At 35.0% G+C, this 20969-nt stretch overlaps 1 long non-coding RNA gene across 1 annotated transcript; it reads right to left on the reverse strand.

The window, feature by feature from the left end:
- Positions 1-1799: 1799 nt before the first annotated feature.
- On the reverse strand, positions 1800-20441 carry LOC122179825. The gene is made up of 3 exons (XR_006178840.1): positions 20418-20441; positions 16138-16195; positions 1800-1817 (listed from the first exon to the last, which is right to left on the reverse strand). It is a non-coding gene; the product is annotated as an uncharacterized LOC122179825 (long non-coding RNA).
- Between the last annotated feature and the right edge of the window lie 528 nt (positions 20442-20969).

Consider the following 20969-nt stretch of genomic DNA (forward strand, 5'->3'; position numbering starts at 1 on the left):
ATATAAACATATAAAACCCGACCCTCATTGAAAATTAACCCGTTGAAGGCTAGAGATTCATTGAAAGATCTCACCAATACAGAGATTAATATTTTAAGCCATCTCTCACAAATTTGTAACACTGGAAATTGTAATACAGAGTACAGCAATCCTTACAAGATTATTGCTCATGCCTTTTCCCTCCCAAATGATTTTATGAATACTTGAAGATTTCTAGACTTTATTCTTCGGAATGAGTCTCTATTACTGTTATATGATATTGCAGGAAATTTTGATGTGATCAGATTCAGACATAAAGCATAGTAGCTTTACATACTGGTAATATCAGGTCATAAAGCCATATGATAAAGGCATATTTGACATCTGAAATTATGCTATTATTTTTTAAAAGTCATTTACCATATGTAAAAATGTACAGGCTTGCAACATTTTTGGACATCTAATATTCTAGTGTTATCTGAGACAAACAGTGAATGTTTCTGTTCTTTCCCCTCTGTCTAAGCCACTGACCAAGTGAAGAAAGAGGAAAGGAGAACAGGAAAATAACAACAAAAAAAAAAAAAAACCCAAAACAAAACAACAACAACAAAAAAAAAATAAAGGAAGGAAAGGCCTGCATTTAAAATTCAGTGATATGGTAGTGAACAACAGAAAAAAATATTCACCTGGTTAAGTGCCTCAGTTTTATACATGGGAGTGTGAAAAAGCACTTCTGCAACAGTAATACACGGTAATAAAAATGTTGTGCTTGGATAATACAAACTGCTGTCATGGCTATTTAAAAGACAATAAAATCCTATTTTATAAAATTCAACCACTAATAGCCAGCATTCTTTCTAACTGCTTAAATACTGCAGTAAGACTCCTAATGCCACTGTGAAATCATAAGCTAGTACTTCAAAGGTGTTCTATCTGTTACAAATTTAATCTTCCCTGGTATGTCACAACTCATTTCATCCCAGAAGCTTTGAGATGCAGCATAGCAGCATTTTTGTTGTCCTAGGCAACATGAACCAAACTGTTAAATACCTGTCTGATGCCCCCAGAATGATCGCAATAGTATTACTTACAGGATTTACAATAATGGCTGTCATGAAAAATTGAAATTCGTCTGTTCCGCTTAATTAAGGAAAAAAAATTCAGCGTGTTTGATTCTTCTCAGTGCTTATGAAATATGTTGGAAATGTTTTATGCTTCTAATTAGATAAAAAAAACAACCAACCTAAAAACATTTCAATGAACTAAAATAATTACACAATAGGATATTTATTCTAAAGCTCACTCGTCTCCTGCCGAAGCCAGTAGAGATGGACAGAATGCAGGTGATAATTGACACAGGTGTAAAACTGGTGTGAAAGAGGGGTGATAGTCACACCGGTGCATAACATGGGATTTTTCTCCCTGTGTTATATCTATTTTTACAGATAAGCGGGTCTATGCAGGACATTCCTAGACTGGCACCTCTTTTTCCCCTGAGAGTGAGTAACCCATATTTTAGGGTTATTCATTCGAAATTAAGAAACAAAGCAGAGTAGTAAAAACACAAAAATAAATTGAATTAGGATTGTACGTGATTGGCTTAATTGTCTCCCACATATGCTCATGTTACGGCTTTCTGAACGTCTGGGCAAAATAGGCTTTCAAAAGACATGAAAGAAATCATTTCTTTTAACACACAATGTAGACAGACATCTCACAAATACCTGGGATCCTCTCAGAATGACGTCCGTTCACACTGTGAAAGATCTCCCTAGGAGAGATGGGGCTTACTTCGAAATGAACTGTTTGCTTCAAGTCTCCCAGATAGGTGCTGCCAGCTGAAATGGAAATAGATCATTTTCAAAGAAAAATAGAGAGGAAAAAAAAGCACAAAAGCACAGGGCTCTACCAAGTTTAGGCAGGATAAATACATGTGTTTTAGACTACTTAGTTGTAACCAAGAGGGATCCCTTTGATTTTTGAATTTTTACACACATTTCAGATAAAATCAGGAAGGAAAAAAATCCAGCACTCCAGAACATCAAGTGGATTTGTGACTCTCTCTGGAGGACTCTGGGTCCTTACAAACATATGAATGGATTATGCTGATTTTATACATATTTAATCATTGTAATCCACATGTTTTGATATATAATCTGCAACCCATATTACAAATCGAAGAAATTTATCCACTTCATAACACCTCTATGTCACAAACAAAATATTTCATTTAGTAAATAAAAACTTGGCTGAAAAAAAAAAAAAAAAGACTTCTACAAGTACTTTTCGGCTTTGGAATTTCAGGGACCAATTGAACAAAATAATAGACTGAAAATGGATTTTTTGGATATAAGTTTGTAAGTGTAAAATGACAGTGTTGATTTGCTTATGCTTTTACTTTCTTATCCTTAGTATTTTAAAGCTTTTTTTTTTTTTTTTTTTTTTAATAAAAACATACATGGATCTTTCCTCTGTATCTAAAGCTCTGAAATATGTTTCATTACGCAGTTGATCAGGCTTAGATTATGAGGAGGTTTTAGCTCTGCTAATTCTGCTATTGTATAAGGAATAATCAATTGCTGTTTTCCTACTCATCTGATTTCCTAAAAGCCCATTACAGGTTGTATAATCTAAACAATACATACAGGGACACAAAAAAGAAAAGAGAAAAAAAAAAAGAGGAAAAAAACAGCCCAATAAGTCTGAAATAAAAGATCATGCATAAGAATAAATACACACTAAAGGGAGCAGTAAGAGCTCAAAGACAATTGTGAAATAAAAACGCAGAAGCACTAGAAGATATTTTGGAAAGCCCAACAGCAGTGTCAGCCATGCTCTGATGCCTACCAGTATAAAGTGATCTGAGTGGAAGAAAGGAATCCCTTTCTTCTGGACAACACAAAAAACTTTTATAAAGATATCATTGGAAAATAGCCTCAACAATCAGGAATGGAAAAGACAACAATGCCAACATTAAAAAAAAAAAAAACAACGTATTTTTAAAAAAATATAGCCAGAAGGGCAGTATGCGATGTACACAGTCAATAGTGATGTCCATGTGCAACTCAATCCTGGCTTGACTTTACTCTGCCATTCATGAATTATGCAGTCCTCACTAACTCAGAGAAATGAGAGTGAATTACGCTGCCCACTATCACATATTATCTCTCTGGATACACACACTTTAACACTCAGGTTTAAGTACATTTGTATTTTGTTGTGACCACTCTGAAACGTAAATCCACTCTGAGATTTTTGCTCTTACACATGTTCTATGAGTATATATACAAGCGAGCTCACCCATGTGAGTAAATCACAGGCACAGATGCTTGTAATTAACACATTGAGACAAATATATAATAAACAGGGATTTTCACTGAATTTCGTAAGAATAGTTCAGTTCAACTGCTATCCACAAAAAGGTAAAAGAAACTTCATTAGTACTGCACAGTTCTTGGTCAGCTCTCTGTCCATTAAATCCTTTTTCCCTGCACCAGCAAAGATTAAATCCTTACTGGTATTTTTCCATATTTTTCTATATTTTTAGCAGGACCCAGTCTTTCCCAGCTCAGCCCTAGCAGTGGCATCAAGCATTTCATTATGCATTTTGCTATATCTGCTCTTACAAGGCTGATTCCATTACCATTTTACAAGTGACTTTTTAATTACTGCTACATCTAAGACGAGATTTGGAATTTAAAAACATGCGCACATGGAGTTAGGCTGTTCTTTGATTATTAAAACCTGAAGTTCATACTACACGAGTCAGATGGGACTGTAGTGATCCTCCAAGGATGGCGGGTCTGTGAGCCATGGCTGGGGCTCCTCTGAGATCCCATGCAGTCAGGGTACAGCTCCTCAGGCTGTCGGGCGAGGCCCCCGATTCAGGGAAGAAACTTAAAAGAGGAAATGTACCATCTGCAGACTTTCTGAAGTGCCTTGTCCATTAAAATGCAATTCCAGTATGCGTTGTGGATAATTACTCTTTATTTGCTGCACAATAGGGATTGCTGGTGTTTAAATTATCCCTAGAATGTACAGAACTGTGCTTTTTGAAGTAATCCTCTGCAATAAAACAGAATGCATTTTGTCAGATAGCTGGGTTTTTAGCTGTGCTGTAATAAAGGTGCTTAAAAACATAGCCTCGGGCAACTAAAGCAGGGTTTTGCTTCTTCAGGAAAACCAAAGTAAAATAAAAAATTTCCCACACTGCACAATCTAGTCATTAATTTTACTGTAGGCAGCCAGACATGCATGCCAATGTTTGAGTAAACTCATGTTTTACCCATTATATTCTCTGCAACTGAAGATAACTCTTAGTGAATATTCGACTTTTAATTTCAGGTTTTATATCCAGATGAAACACAGAATCATTTCAAATCTCTTCAACCTATTATGTTAAAGCCATCAGACAGTGGTAAATATTTTCCTTAATTTTGACAGACGTGCAAATAGGTATATATATATAAATTCACATTACACTTTTTACTATTTATACATATAAGAAAACAGAAAAAAAATCTCCCTACTGTTGCGTTACATAGAGGATTTTTTAAAAATTAAAAGCTGTGTTCTACATTCTCGATAGTAAAACAGAAACCATGTTCTAAATCCTGCCCTTTTCCTCTAAGGAGTTATTATCATAATATATGTGTGTATTTTGAACGGCCAGCTGAGGAATAATGAAGCACTTACCAACAAAAAGTGCAGTTCATGCAAACACGTGCTTAAATATCTACATAAACACATAGATCTAAAAGTCTCTGTTATATTTAGACTGTCGTCATTAAACAAAAATTTCTCTGCAGATGTCTTGCTTGGTATATACTCTGACAAACAAAGCCTTCCAGCGGGACAAAAACACAGAAACAAGCAGAAAAATCTGAGTCTGCAGAAATATCTAAAGTAAGAATCAATTTAACAACCAAGTGGAAAGATGTAATAACTCTTCTACATGCTACACATGAAAAATTATCTCAGCTGTGACCGAGAAAGTATCAGTTTAACAGCTGTAAACATACAACATAGGTGCCATGTGTTTGTCCCTAATATATACAAGTTTGATAGAGGTACACTATTTCCATACAAATATTTCCTAAGCACCAACTGTCTCATATCTGAGAACAATTTCAGACAAACAGAACATCCCATTATTATACAGCATTTTCACTTACATCATAAATGAGGTGTGACCAGCAGAAGGCAGTGTTACAATAAATATATAAGCTACTGCTCATCTACAAGCCTGTTTGATACTGAGATTTTGAGTTTTCCTAACTTTTCACAATACAACCACTGTTTTCCCTAGGCACTTAGTATGAAAACCATCCTCTCAATGTAAATAAACATACAGAAGTACTTAAAATACTTCAGAAACCATTTCTTTTGCACCACGTCGCTCTTAATTTAAAAGTTAACCTCTTTGACTTTCAGTACCTTGCATTTTCAGCTTTTTAAGTTCATCAGAGAATTGTGTTCCCACTTACCATTTCAACACAGCACTTTGCTGAGCTGTGTCCTCATGAACCAGGGCTCACACACTGTAGAGGAGACGGGCATTGCCTCCACAGCAGTTTAGCTTACATAATTCAGTAAAAAAAAAAAAAAAAGACTTCTAACATCATTTCTTATTAACCTTTAGTGGTTTGCACATCATTTGGAGAACAGTGTCTGACACGTTCTTAGTGAAACCACGGTAGGCATAATAGAACATACCGTTCATTAAGTGTCAGTCCAATGTTTAAGTAATAATGTCATTTAGATGTGTTAGTATACAAAATCTGTTGGATACCTCTTCAAGTTTACAAAATCCATGTTAAAGGAGCCAGGACTGCAAAAAAAATGTTACAGCATATGTTTGGATTTTTGTATTTCAAAGTCCTGACTACTTTATCTGAATTACAGATTTAGAGCTTTGTTATGTGTGATAGTTATGATAATATGATCACTAAAGGCACAGAGACAGGGAGACTCAAATCCCTTTGAAAATCCCTTTCTCTATTTCCTACAGCTGCTGCTGGAGTTTAATATCTGATAGAATGATGAAAAAGAACAGGCCAAACTCCAGTTTTAATAAAAATTTTAACAGGTCTACATATAGTTATGAAAAATGTTATTTGCAATGCCAATCTTTAATAAAATTTTCTTAAACCAAAGAAAATTCCCTGTGGGGAATCTGTTATGAATGTGTTTTTCATATGTACTATTTAAGGCTGTTTAAAGGTTATGAAAGTGGCTGGTAAAATAAGTTCTATCACAGCACAACAAAATCCTACGTGCGGTCTCACTTTTGCATTTAATCAAGTAAGTAAGCAAGTCCTTCAGTTTTTTTCTGTTTGTTCCAAAACAAACGGTTTCAGCTTCCATGAAACCTTTTCTCCAAATTAACGGTAATAATTCTTAGCATATGCATGAACTACACAAATTTGCCAAGAAAGCGTTGGTTTTGAGAACTGTTTGCAACCAGAATTGTCAAAACTCACATGCTTCATCAAGCAATATTTTCTGCCACAATCAGCTGGGGGTATGCTTTAATAATACTTACATATTTGAATAGGTACATGAAGAGAAAGCCAATGTTAAAAGCAGAGCAGAACATCGCATCCAAACTTTGCAACCTGGGTAAACACTGTGCAGCTTACATAAGTGCTTAATGAGTGTTCTTACTGTGTTAAACCCTTGTTTCTCACAATAATACTACTGAAGTTTTTACTTGTTATTTATGCCTCTCCTTCTAATCAGAATTTTTGTAGAAAACGTGTACTGGAAATCAAGTTGTTCTTTCATAAAGCAGATAAAACATTAAAAAAAAAAAAAAAAAAAGACACATTGACACTTAAAAATATATATATAATATATATAATATATGAAATATATTTAAAAACTAGTAATTCCTTTTAATCCTGAGACCCGCCATCATCATTAATGTGTGTCTTCAAGGCCAGAATAAGAGTGCCTGTATTTACTATACCACCCTTCTGTTCCTAACTCTTTTATCTTCCTGCCCAACCCTTGACTCTCATTTGCATCTGCACGATCATCTTAGAATATAACATGCAAGTGTATGACTTGCATACAACACTGACTTTAAACAGATGGTGGTATGTGCCAAATTATTTCTTTTACAAATGCAAGTCAGTAATGACTACAGAAGTCAGAATGACCACCCCCCATAAAGAAACTCTCTTTTGTTTCTAACTCTAAATTAACAGAGCTAAGCGAGAGAGCGAGGTGGTGGAAATTACCAAAACATGCTAATGAACCACAGTCTCCTACACCTTATAAACTTCTGACTATAGAAAAACTTTTGCAGAAGCTGCTCTGTGCCCATCTGTCTGTGAGAGCATATGTTTTCTAATAGATTGATGTGAAATGACTGGAGCCAACTTTGAACTTTCTGTAATATTTTAAAGCTTTATCTAATCAACAAAAACTGAGAATATCCAATTTATGGGGATAGTAAAAAAAATCCACTCATAAATATGACAAGTAAATTCAAAGAAAAAATGTTCCATTACCATAATCAAATTTTTAAAATGTTATTTAAAATAATCTACCTTTTTTCTTTTATGTATTATCAATCTCTTTATTTTAAGGTTCTGGCAAGGTTCATATTTCCTGTGACCTTAAGCAAGGGATTTGAAAAATTTTGGAGGAATCAAGGTAACAAGAATGTATAACGGAATAATTTATTGCTGTGACTATTTTGTCCTCTGATTTCTGTTTTGGGATTATAGTGGATTATCTTTGTCTAAAACCTATTTTTCATATCCCTCTGGAAATTAATTGACAAGTTCACAAACAGGAAAGCAAAATTAAGAGATCTAATCAATATTTATACTCAAATCTCTATGCTGCGATATCCTTGAACATAATTCTGTGACATATTGGTTTTCTCCTCGAATTGAAAGCCTTCAGATGAAATTTAAACTGGCATTGGGAAAGACTTCAAAAGAACATCTGAAAGAACCAATTTGAAAGAAAAATTTTGTGAAAATCAAGCACAGAAAATGCTGAGTACCTACACAAGTTACACTTGTCAATGCTTTTTCTTTGATGTCAATTAAAAAAAAAAAAGTCATCATTCTTAAGAAAGATGTTCTTTGAAAAAGGAACAGCAGCAACGTGATAAAAATTTTCTGGTTTACACTATTTATGCCCAAAGTACTCTGTCAGAAAGAAGTCTGACAAATTTATATCAAATTAGGTAAACACTAAAACTCCAACTTTATTAATAAAACAATTCTTATTAAAGACAATTTTTTAGATTAAAGTAAAAAGAATACCTGATCAACTCTCTCATATAAATCCTGTTTATTCATATTTCATCAGAAATTCAGATTAAAGACATTCATATATAACAATCAATTAAACACTGTTGGAAAAAAAGCGTTTTGTTTCAGAAAAAATACAGAATCTTCACTCAAAATTAGTTCTGTATATGTTCAAGTCTTGTTCATTACTGCATTTAAATCCATTGGCAAACAGAAGAGGAATCCTGTGATCAAGTTTCTATGTATGCACACAACTCCTATATTAGAATCAGTTTCCTGGATCTTATATCAAGATTATTTCAAAAGAATAAAGAAGATACATTAAATGTATGTTAAAGAATGTGTTAGACATAATTATTCCAGCATTTTTGTTGTTCATGTTTGAAATGACTTAGGATTCATTCTGGGTTTGTATAAGACCTACTTTTTGATCAACCTTTCTCCCCCCCATCCCTCTTCACCCTCAAGGACAACTGAAATACTGTTTTTTGGTGTTTTTTTTTAATTGATTAGTCTGTGCATGACAAAAAACATGCCATTTAGTCCTGTTTCTCCGTAGAAGGTTATAAGCATACTTTTACCTCCTCCTTCTGGAGATTAATAACTTCAGGATTTTCCAGAAAGCTTTGGTAGCAATTTGGTAATCTACAATCCATCCCTCTTATTACTAGGAAACTGGAGTTAGGAATGCAAAATTACTTCCCTTTTCTTATTCCCTAACTGCATGTAGTAAAAAAGTTTCCATAGCAACTACAAAGCATAATATCAGTGCCCAAGTAGCTCTCCAACGACAACCCTAAACAAGCATCTGTGACGCTGAAGTGCTTAATTTTGTAGTTTTATTTATTTACTTTAATAAGAGTTTTTCTTTAGGAATTATTCACTTCTCAGACACTGATATTTTATGTTGAGAAGTGAAGCAATGCCTACCTTGCATCCAAACAGACACCACATCGCCCACCTTGGGGACTTCAAATAAATAACACAAGCTAACTTTTTAAAAGTTGATGGAAAAAAAAAATAAGGATGCTCCTATGGAATTGTCCTTTTTGCTTTTAAAGAGAATTAACAATCCTGGTAGTTACCTTTTCCCAGCTACAAACATGGCTTTTCCTGACTTCAGGCTACCTATAACTGTGATCTACTACATTGCTCAATTTTAAGAAATGATTTTCTCCCACTGTCAATACAAAAAAGACCACTTGTTTTTATTGCCACATTTATAATCTGCTCTGTATACCAAAGAAAATATAAGAAATGTTGTTTTTTCTTGATTTTGCTTATCTTCAAGATCTCAAAAAACACAAGACGTTAACTGTACCTAATGAAGAAATCAACACTATCTGGCATATAACCAATTAGAAACAAAGTCTGAGAGGATTTTACCCAAAGATAACAAAAGTGAGCAATCAAAGTGAGACAAGGAAAAATAATGGCATTATGTCACCTTGGATGTAGGGACATGATTTTAATACTTGCAGATTTCAAATATGTACAGTATTGAAAATCTGTAACAAAACCAAGACGACCAGTTTTTTCTAGATGGGGCCTGATTTTCCTTTCATAGCAGTCAGTGAAAAGCTTTCCAGCAACTTCAGAGACTTTTAGTCCAGCCCCTGTTACACATTCACTATGCAAACTCAATAGCTTATCTATCACATGGTGCAAGAACCCAGGTACCACATTTATGATTCAGTACGTTGAATAGAACTGCAAATTTCAACAGTTAAATCCATTACAACAGCCCGGCAAACATTTAAACAAATCATTAACTTTACACCCATAAGAAATCTCTTATCGCTTAATTCATTTGCTTGGAATTGTCCGTGTGAGTGATGCGACTTGATCATTTAAACAGCGGTAGAACTTGGTATTAGAAATGTGCAGTTCACTTCACATAGCCATAGATGCATGTGGCAATTTCACAGGTCATTGCAGCATATATAATTTTGCAATGGACTATAGAATTTACGGTCCCTTTGAAAACTGATGCCATGAACTTGCAAGCACTTAATTGTGCCCATAATTGCACTCATGTGAGTACTACTGGACTGTTCTCAAGAATAGTGTTACTGAAACATAAGAGTTTACAGGTTCAGGACCTGAAATTGTTAATACCACCCAAGCCCTGTACAAGTGCTGCTAAGACACAGTCCTGAAAACACTCCTGAGTGTACAACAGCTGTGCTTATTTCTGGGGCTAGTCCCTTTGAAATCAAGAGCCGTAAGTGCTAAACTCACTACTAAACATTTAAGCAACTGTAGCAAAAGGGTTTCCCTTCATCCATTCAGACAGGGGAACAGAGGAAGCCTAGCACAAGAAGAACTCAGACTCTTAAGTTTCCTCAGGTAATGGAAACCAGTTTGGAAGCATTGCTCATCCTGAATCAGTGACCTAGCTGTGCCCAAGTTCTAGCTCTACTGAATGAAACCAGTGACAAGCTGTTACAAAAGCAGCCTTGCCCAGACCCTGATCTTTCTGAATAATCCTTCACCAACCCAGTCCTCCTCAATGCACTGACTTCCAAGCCTCTCATAAAACAGCTAAGAACGACCAATATATTGGGAATTATTGATTAACAGAACCATTTTTACAAAAAACTTTAACAGAAGTCTCACATAAAATCCCCAGAGTCAGATAGGCAAGGCACATTCAAATCGCATTCAAGAAAGGATAACAAACCCCATGCCTTTCATGCTCTTGCTCAGCCACCACTAATTACTAAGCCAGTGCAAAGACGGTATGTGCAGCACTACAGCAGCACTCGGGCAGCCGTGCCCCTCCCTGCCACTGCTGCTTCCAGCATCCAATGGAGCCAAGCAGCTCCATCCCCTCCATACCACAGCTGACAAACCCTGTCTGAGGTTGCTGCCTTAGAATAGCAGCATCTGGTCGCACGTACCACTGGACTGAGTGGAATACTTCTTCTGTTTTACACCCTTTACCCAGACATTTTTGTTTATTTGTACTGTTTGGTTCTCATTGTGGGTTTTATCTTGGCTCAGAGATCAAATGGAAGCCTGCAGATCTAGTAAGTGAAGAGCAGAATTGAAACAAGATGCCCTCACAGCACACACCCATGTCACAGTTCACAATAAATATTTTATCAAGATACGTATTAATAAACTGAAACTGTGTTTCCATGTTGTTTTATAACACCTAATTTTGCAACTTTGTTCCTTTACAATTATGAACATATAAAAAGTTTATCTGTGTGCACAGTAGCAGCACCAGTGCCAGAGACTGTATGCTTCAGATACTTGCTACGCTAAAATTCTAAAATCAATGTTACTGCTCAAAGTGCTTGAACACAGACTTAGGAGGTCTTTCAGTTTTCAAAACACAGCTTCAAAAATTTTTTTTTAAAGAACCAAAAAAACACCACCTACCTATCTATACACACACTTCTAAATGCATCCTGACTATTTTGGAATTGAAAAACAGTTTTCTATCTTTAAAGAAATATATAGTAAAAATGATACTGGCATGGCACAACTAAGGAAATCAACACTGCCCCAGTCCTAAGGCACATTTTTCCTTATAAGCTGCAGCAGAATCTGAAGTTCATCAAAAGTGCATCAGTGTAAATCTAAACAGAACAATCTTGATGACATATATGTGCTTTGTGTAGATGCATTTCACATTCTCTATCAAGTTATTTTATCCCCTGTGGAAGTTTGGGCTGCTAAATAACACAACTTTGGCTCTCATTTTTAAGTAGCTTACAGACCCCATGTACATTACCAATGTCTGAACAAAATTTACCCCAGTAAAATACAGCCTACAATAAGCTTTGAATCTTCACCAAAGTAGTGAGTATTGTATTGTAAGATACAGAAAAAGCTTTGAATGATTATGCAACATCATATCTGTGCCACCACTGAACTTTTTTATCATTTGAATTTAGATATATTTTATTTCTATTAGCTATTTTAGCTGTTATGGGTGCTGTGCATTATAATTCATACAGACGAATGCGACTTGGGTTTTATCTGTCAGAAAACATCATTTCCTTCACTGTCCACTGAGCAAAACAAAAAAATCCATCCGCGACTGTGGGATATTTTAAAAATATCGTTTCCTCAAGAGGTGTTGAATTATTCTCACCACATACACAGTGTGCAATTGGCAATAATCTTTTCTCCAGATTGGTAGAAAAGGGCACTGAACACTGTAAGATCACCTCCTGCACATTTCAGCTTAAATTAAGGGTTTAAATTAAAATACTTTATTATTTCTCGAAAAAGAAAGTTTCAAAACTATCTTTAAACACTTCAAAACATACTTTTTTAATTATGCCACACATACAACAGTTTTGCTACACACTTGAACTTCTTCATACACAGACACAGATTACCTTAGCAGCACAGTATTTGTTTTAAGCACAAAGTACCACCATTCTATTTTCTCTGAAGTTGTGCTATTAAGCTGCTCAGACCATTAAAATAACTTTAGTATGACCATTCTGAAACTTTCTAAAACAGAAACAACAAAACACAAGTAGAGGGTTTTGGCAACCAAGTCCTGCTGGGATCACTCTTTGGAATATCATTTGAATGTCACAGTAGGTATGTGAACAGAGTTCTTTTTATGTATATATAGAAAGGGTAGCTGTTTTATTTTCTCTTTCTCTCTCTCCCCCTCTTTTTTTTTTTTCTTTTTTTTTAATAGTGCAACGAAAATATAGCTTCAGTGAAGACATGAGTTTATGTTCCCATGTGAATGCAAGTGCGACAAAAGAATGCAAGATTTCTCCAAGTTCTCCTCTTAAAGTGCATGATCCTACAGCTAGCCATGCATCAGGAACACTGGCTACCCACCAAGCAGATCAGAAATCTTAGAGGGTACCCAGATTGACCAGTTTTATTCACCACTCTGCTGGAGACACATTACCAAGTTACATTAGAATATAAGGCAACCTTTTACAGGTAATATCATTCACAGCATAAAGTGTAGCCTAACCAGCATCATCCCATAGCACACCTCACCAAAAGGACTGTCACAAGAGCCATGTGTGTGGGCTTGATAGACTGCCATAGGCCAACGGTGGAAAAGCACGGGGGCTTCAGAGTCAGCCCAACCTCCCATTCCTCTTCTTCTCCTTGGGGAAATCTGAAGCATAATGGAAACCTCTCAAACTTTTAAATCTCTATATTACCTGACATCTCATGACGTAAGTTACACTATGTTATTTGCTCTCACCTTATGTTGCGCTGATGGGATGTTCCACAGCTGGCAAGCAGCTGAATATGATGCACTGATATTCTTTAACTGGTACACTGTAAAGACTAAGCAGCAAAAAGTAACAAGGGCTGATGTCACTAGTAAAAAGTCACTTGTAGAAGTTACAGGAGCAGAAATTTTCTTCTCCTTAACAATATGTTAATAAAACTGCATGTTCTGCCTCCATAAATTTTGTTTATGTTCTAAAACCTTGAAACTAACATTACTACTGTTGTAGTACTCTACTGTTGTAGAGTAGCAACCCTAATTAAAAGTACTTTCTTTTTTCCTCAAGTGCCGAAGTCCTAAATCAAAACAACTACACGTGAGGCTCACATCAAACTCTGATGTCTGTTTGGAACATGTTTAAGTGAGAACAGAAAATACCAATCAACCCATAGTGTTTGTGTAGGCAGCAAAATGAGAATATTTCCCATGAACTACACCCTGAGGGAGAACTTCATTAGGATATGTACAAAAGATATTTGAAAAATAAATAAATAAATAAATGGGGAGGTGGGGGGGGGAGAGGAAATCAAATCACTAGAACAGGAATCTCAGCTCCTTAAAGTGCTGTGCTTTTTTGCTTTTTTTCTTTCCCCTCAAATATTTATTTTCACAACTAAATTGTATGCTTTTTATCTTGTTTCCTCTTTTCTTTTCCTGAAGTGAGCCACTTTTGTTGTTGTTGCTGACAAGTCAAAACGTTTCTGTTCAAAGCTCAGTTGTGGGTCTTAGAGAAGATTTTGCATCTGAAGAGCTGCTCATTCCACTGCACTTTACAAAGGGAGTATCCCACAGTTTGCAGACTGTGAGTCACTGCCATTGCATCTGTGGCTCTGAGACCAGATTTCTTTTGCTGTATAGGCAGAAACACTGCTTCATGGGACTCTGTGTTGCTCTTTATTTGTTAGTATGACCTAAGTATTTCCAGTACATTCCATCTGCTGCCCACTCAGAAAAGAGGTCCCTTGGAAAAAAGGGTCTCCTTTCCTTCTCCTCTCCCCACTACTTGCATTGTACTGACTCAGGGCATTTCTGTCAATAAAATGCATCTTGAATGCACCTACTGTGCCAGGACCACGTTGCCTCCTCCGGCCTCAGCAATCTCACTGAACTTTTTGGGCCTGTCTGTATGCTCTACACTTTATCAGCTCTTGCGCCCCAAACAAAATCACAGCTAAGAAAATGGTTCGATTTATGATAATCACAGCACACTCCCCATTCATAACACAAAGACATATGTGCTTTCATAACGGTGGCCTCATCTTTCCAACCAAGGCTATTTGCATACCATTCAGAATGGTGGAATACAATACCATACCAGAACTTAAAACAACTTTCTAAGAGTTGACAAGAGTATTTATTTCATGTAAAGAAAGACAAAAACAAAATTAGCTCAATTGCTGTGCTGCACACTTACAGAAATGGTGAACTTTGGTCTGTCCATTAGGCCTTAATATTTCCTGGGATTTTGCTATTCCTCCATAAAGAAAGAGAAACCTAGAAGCTTTTTGTTTCTTTGTTTCTGTTTTTTTTTTTTTTTTTTTTTTTTTTGTTGTTGTTGTTTTGTTTTGTATATAATTTGCCACAATTTCCAAAACTCACATGAGAAAGTTACATTGGCTGCTCATGCAAATATTGAGCTAGATGCCTCCAGCCTCCAGAGGAAAAAAAAAGAGAAGATAAAAATACAAATACGCAGTAACATAAAATCAAATTAGCCAAATATGGCTGCATCATCTCTCAAATGGAAGAAAAACCCTGAATTCACAAGCAACAGAATAACCACTATCCCATTTCTTATTCTTTTGTTCCACAGAATATTTTGGAATTTTTTTCAGGGAAATAAGTATCAAAAAAATAATTCAACACATAAGCAAGCTGAAAAGTTGCCTATTTGTAAGTTATGATACAATTAGTTGCCTATTTCTACGGACAATTAAGTTGTAGTATAAATTAATACAATTTAAATGGGAAATTTTAGTATGTATTACAAAGGAATATTACAAGATTGAGGGTACAGCCAACTATTTAGCAGCAGATAAAGATCTTCTGGTAAAAATCTATTACTCAAACTTCTAAAATATTATTAAAGTAATTATAACATCACAGTTACATTTTTCCCCATAATAAATTATTTTAAATCCCCGGATAATTTTTTTTTTTTTTTTTTTTTTTTTTTTTTTTTTTAAGTGCAGATGAACAAGAAAATTATTCTTAACTATGTATTATTACATATCATAACACAGTAATATTAGTTCTGAAATTCTCACGTCAGAAGACTCACAGACTGAGCTGAGAAAGATCCAAAGGCTATAGAAATTCTTTTCTCTACATAACAGAGTCATTTTCTTGCACTAGCATTAAAATAAGTCTTTGCTCAAAGCCCATGCATCAGTGTAAATCACACCAAATTCCTACTTTGGACTTTAAAAGCTGTATAACCATTTTGTAGATCTTTGCATGTCACACAAAGGTAACCCATGGGTCTAATGGTCAGCACAAGATAATTCATGCCTTTTAAATCCTGCATTCTGGTAGCTGGAACTGAAGGGCACAGGCAAAGCTACCACACAGGAGGACTCACTGAGAGCAAAAGAAGGGTATGGGCAAAGCAAGCTAGGAAAGGAGAGAGAAGGAGACGTGCACATGGCTCACCTGGCAGCTGTTGCTGATGTCTAAGTAAACCACCAGAAGCAATCACATCTGCATTAGGCTGGGATGGAGAAGAGGATGGAGAAAAGTGGTGAGAAACATTTAACTTCCTCAGTAGCTTCCCAATTCTATACCTTCATATGCTCCAACTCATTTATTTTGATAGCTTTCTATGAAGCCAAATTAAGTCAAATATTTTCATTGTCCTGCCCCACACAACATTAATTCTTCACTTTGATAATACCCAAACAGAAATAAATTGTGTTTTTCATTTCTTTTCAAATAACTTTCCCACAAACTGGAGCATTTTCCATATGTTTGCTGTGATAATTCAACCTTTTTTTGTGTGTGTGTAATACCAAATGCCCTTATTTTGATAATTTGAAATAAAAACAGTTGAAATGCTACAGAGGCTGCATAATACAAAGTTGATAATATGAGAGTGCAACTCAGAATTTTCCTATTTAAATCAGGAAGGAATCAGCATCTTTCCATATCAAACCCCAGTGCACAAGCCGTACCTACTTGGCTATTTGGCATAGCTTAGTCCCAGCAGCAGTTCATTTAAAGCTACAAAAGCACACAGTATCTACATTAAAGAGACTGGCAAAAGGCATGTTTTCAAATGAAAAGGTTTAACACAAGCTTTCAATATCAGTATTTAACCACATAAAATAAAAGCCCCTAGATTTCCAGTAAAGTATTCGCAGAAGTGCTGAGCATTAGTGATCCCCTTCTGTGTGAGTTACAGGAGTTCAGCACCTTCAGAAAAAAATGGGGTACTCTTAATTAGGTCTGGGCATGAATGTAAAATCCTAAGATCTAAAATTATGCAAACTCACTGTTCATAATACATACAAATATCACTGAGGTGTGTGGGGGCAGCGTGGAAACACGACCAAGGGAAACCCTAGTGCGATCGCAGACCATTTTAAGGAAATGAAGTGCAATATAGATTTCAAAATGCAAGCTGAGGTCTTTATGTCCCAGCAGATAAACAATCCCATTTAGCAGTTGCATATGCCTACTAGTGTTATTACACTGGTTTTCTTTTCTTTTTTTAATGCAGAGAAACAAAGTAAAGCACTGTCTATAATTACAAGCCTGAAAATCGTATTCCTGTGTTCTAGTTTTTTTTCTTTAAGTAATACAATGCATCTTTGCAGATCTAAGCAAAGTATAAAACTGGAGATTAACATTGTTATGCTTGGAAATGTCTGCTATTGTAATGAAACAAAGCGTACATTCTTCCTTCCAAGATAACTTGAATAGTTTTCTCCCTATTTAGTGGAGTACGTTGCGTTTAATTGCACAGAGAACATGCTTGCCTTGTAGGTTATATCCAAGTAGCACAATTTCACTTGATTTTCAAAAGATGCCATCAGAATTAATTTCTAATAACAATGAATATTCTTCCCTGAGCTGGAGCAAGGTAAAAATATTTCTCTGAGTTAGAATGTTATTCACTTATAGATCACTCATCATTAAAAAAAAAACAAAAACAAAAAACAAAACCACTTGATAAGACAGACTGTTTTCTTTCTCTCTCTTAATCTCTTTCTCCTGTCTCTCCTTTTGCCTTTGTTCTTTGTCTATCCCTTTCATTTCTCCCTTTCAACTGCTAAGAAAAGGTGGACTCCAGTCAAATAGCACTGCTAGTACATATCATGTATGTATTACCTTATTTACAACATTTTTATGAATTATTCCTTTTTAAATGGAATGTATAAAGACATATTTTTCCTAGTTCCTAACAAAAAGTATGAAACAATTGTCTTCACTGATAGAATCAGTACTCAGATTCCAAAACAATAGAATCTTAAATCTCCACCCTTCGAACTGTTGCTCCTTTGCCTTTGTTCTCCACTTTAGTGCCAATAATTTTTCCAGAAGACATACTGTAAAAACAGACTTTAAGTTCTGGCCTTAACAAAAATATTTCCTTTCTTTTCTTAGTCATATTTTTCTTAGCAAGATATTTCATTTAAGCCATCTGCAAAAGTGAGTTTGCCTTTAAATAAGGAACTAACTCCTTTTTATTTTTACTAGTAGCACATACTACTTTTGCCTGGGTATACAGAGATGTTTTTGATCATGTCTTACACAAATGTTTCTATACAAATGCAGTAGTAGTAGTTGTTGTTTTTAATGCTTTTTTTGTTATAATTATGTTCATTTCTATTTTGTGATGCTCTAGCTAGAATTACTTTTCTTATTATTTTAAGGAATACGCACAAAATAAAAATGACAACAACAACAAAAATACAATCCATACAAAATAAATATGACTGCTATTCCCTCCAATAAAATTGTTTTTAATCCAAATCCTCACTGAATAAGAAACCAGTTGATTTGTACCACCATTAAAATTGGACATATAGTAGTACTAAGTAATAGTTATAGTAGTAAACATTTCTTAGTAAATAGAAAGAATAATTGCAATTTGCTCTAAAAACAAAATCAGCCTTTTCTTTTTCCTTCACTTACCTGTCTACTTATTATAAATGCTCAAGAAGTGCCAGCAGCAAAAATGAATAGCCCAACAAATAAAAGACATTAAAAAAGAGTCACTTCTAATCTTAAAATAAGCTAAACTATTTTATAAAGAGAACTCGAGATGCCAAGAAGATAGAAATCACAGCTGTGGGGAAGGCTATTCTCAAAGTCCATATACTGACTTAGAATAACAAAAAGAGAAGACAACTGCTTGTATTCACAGTCAAGCTCATCAAGTTTCTTCCTTTGCAATTTCTAGGCTACATAAAAAGTCTTAAGCAGTAAACAGTGTATGATTTAAATAAGGAGTGTATCTCGAAGCGTATCTTTTAATAAACATTTATTATGTGTTCTGAACGAGTGTTTACATATGAACTTTGATGTACATTTTCTCTGTATCTCTGCATCAGCAAATGAAAATTAACTTGACTTTGAGAACAACACAGTAATTTTATTTACATGAATTGCATTTTTCTGTATGATCCAGAAGCTCAAATTAGAATTTGCTTTCCTAGCAAAAATGAGCCTTTTGAAGCTGGAACTTAAAAAATAAGTATTTTGTCCAAGTAATGATAGCTAAACAATATGCTAAAAATCAAAATTTAAAAAATAGGAAGACCATCGTATGTTTATAAGCTCACTAGATATGCATAGTGGTATGTCTTCCAGTAAATCCACTATATTTCCTAAACAGGTCATAATATTTCAGTTCTTCTATAAGTATATTACACTTAGATCCTTGGAAGATAACTTACGTCACAGCCTTTCTTTATCACTGACTCTGACTAGTGAAGGCTCAATCATATCATAAAAGTTTAATCAATGTATGACCACTGTGTGTGTGTATGTGCGTTGAAGATGGCACAATCATTTTACAAGAAACAGAAACAGAAGCTCTATTTCCAAGCCTCAATGGCCTTCTAAACTTTGAAATCATATGCAATATATTCAAATTCTGATAATCCAACTACTACAAAGCACGCCACTCTTGGTCCCACAAATCTTGTGTCTTCCTCCTTTTTGTGACCTTCAAACTGAATATTAATGCATTACATTGCTCCTCACCTGCAAAGTTGCTTCTTTCTTTATCACTGTTTTTTGGCAAGTCTTTCCTGACCTTGTAAAACCATTCCTTATTCTAAAGATTTTACTTTACTCACTTGTACTGAGTATATCAAAACATTTTACTAGAAGTTGGATTTACTATAGTTACTAGACAGGCAATACCCAACAACCAGCAACATTTTTGGGAAAGTTTATGTATCTGATCTGCCATAGCCGTGCTATATATATAACTTCCTAGACATTAGTGGAACCAGTGAAGTCCCAGAAAAAAATTTATTTTGCGACATTTTGATCCTTTTGGACACGTTCTAATTTTCATAAAAGGTTGTGGGGCTTTTTGCTTTGTTTTGTTTTTTTAATCTTATCTAATCTACATCATTTGAGCTACACTGCACAGTATAGGCCCTTTTTTCAGATGAGTACCTTGTATGCAGTTTGAACACTCTCCATGTCTCCAAACTTTACTTGCTCTATTTCCTTCTAATTACAAGACACGTAGATCTGAATGGCATAGCAAGCCATATGTGTTAGTGTACTAGGTAACCTAAATATTAGGTTTGGAACTGTGTCATAAAGATATTGAAATGCTGTGGAGAAATATTAATTACTTGGTGTTTTTTGTTTTTTCCAAACAGAGACATAACTAGCTAAAATGATAATATTTAAGAGGCCCCACAAACCTGCACCCGATTATGTGATCTATTTAAATCGTATCTGCTCACATTTAAAAACAAAAGTCATCAAATCTGGAGCCAACAGTCTTCTCAGACAGACTCAAAAAACTGGATAGTCCATTTTTCAGATTCTTCACACCAGCCCTCCAGCATGTCGTTCTGCACGATGAGATACGGTTGGTCATTTTTACAATTCTCGTCAGATCAGAGAAAATACAGTCAAAAAAATCTCCCTATTTTGAGAGTTGCTTTTTTTAGGCATCTAATGATTTAAAAACTGTATAAATGACCTTTCTTTAAAAAATAAAAATAACACAAATTATACCTTACAAAATGAAAACACTGCTAAAATTAGAGAATATTTCAAAAACACTTATGTAAGCTACATTGCATTTTGTGTAAATGAAGGTTCAAAGCAGACTTCCATGAAATTTCATGAAAACAGTTCCATAACTTAATTGAAAACTATTTCATGCCAGAGATACTTTACTTCTCCATGAAAATCGGTGGCATGGTTGTTTACTATAAGTTATTCTACAATGAATGATGCTTTTTGTACCCTTACCATAACACGAAAAATTGTCAACTTTCAGGTAATAA

The sequence above is a fragment of the Lagopus leucura genome, unplaced genomic scaffold (assembly GCF_019238085.1).
Source record: "Lagopus leucura isolate 7727_CA_CO unplaced genomic scaffold, USGS_WTPT01 Super-Scaffold_100004, whole genome shotgun sequence".
Lineage (NCBI taxonomy): Eukaryota > Metazoa > Chordata > Aves > Galliformes > Phasianidae > Lagopus > Lagopus leucura.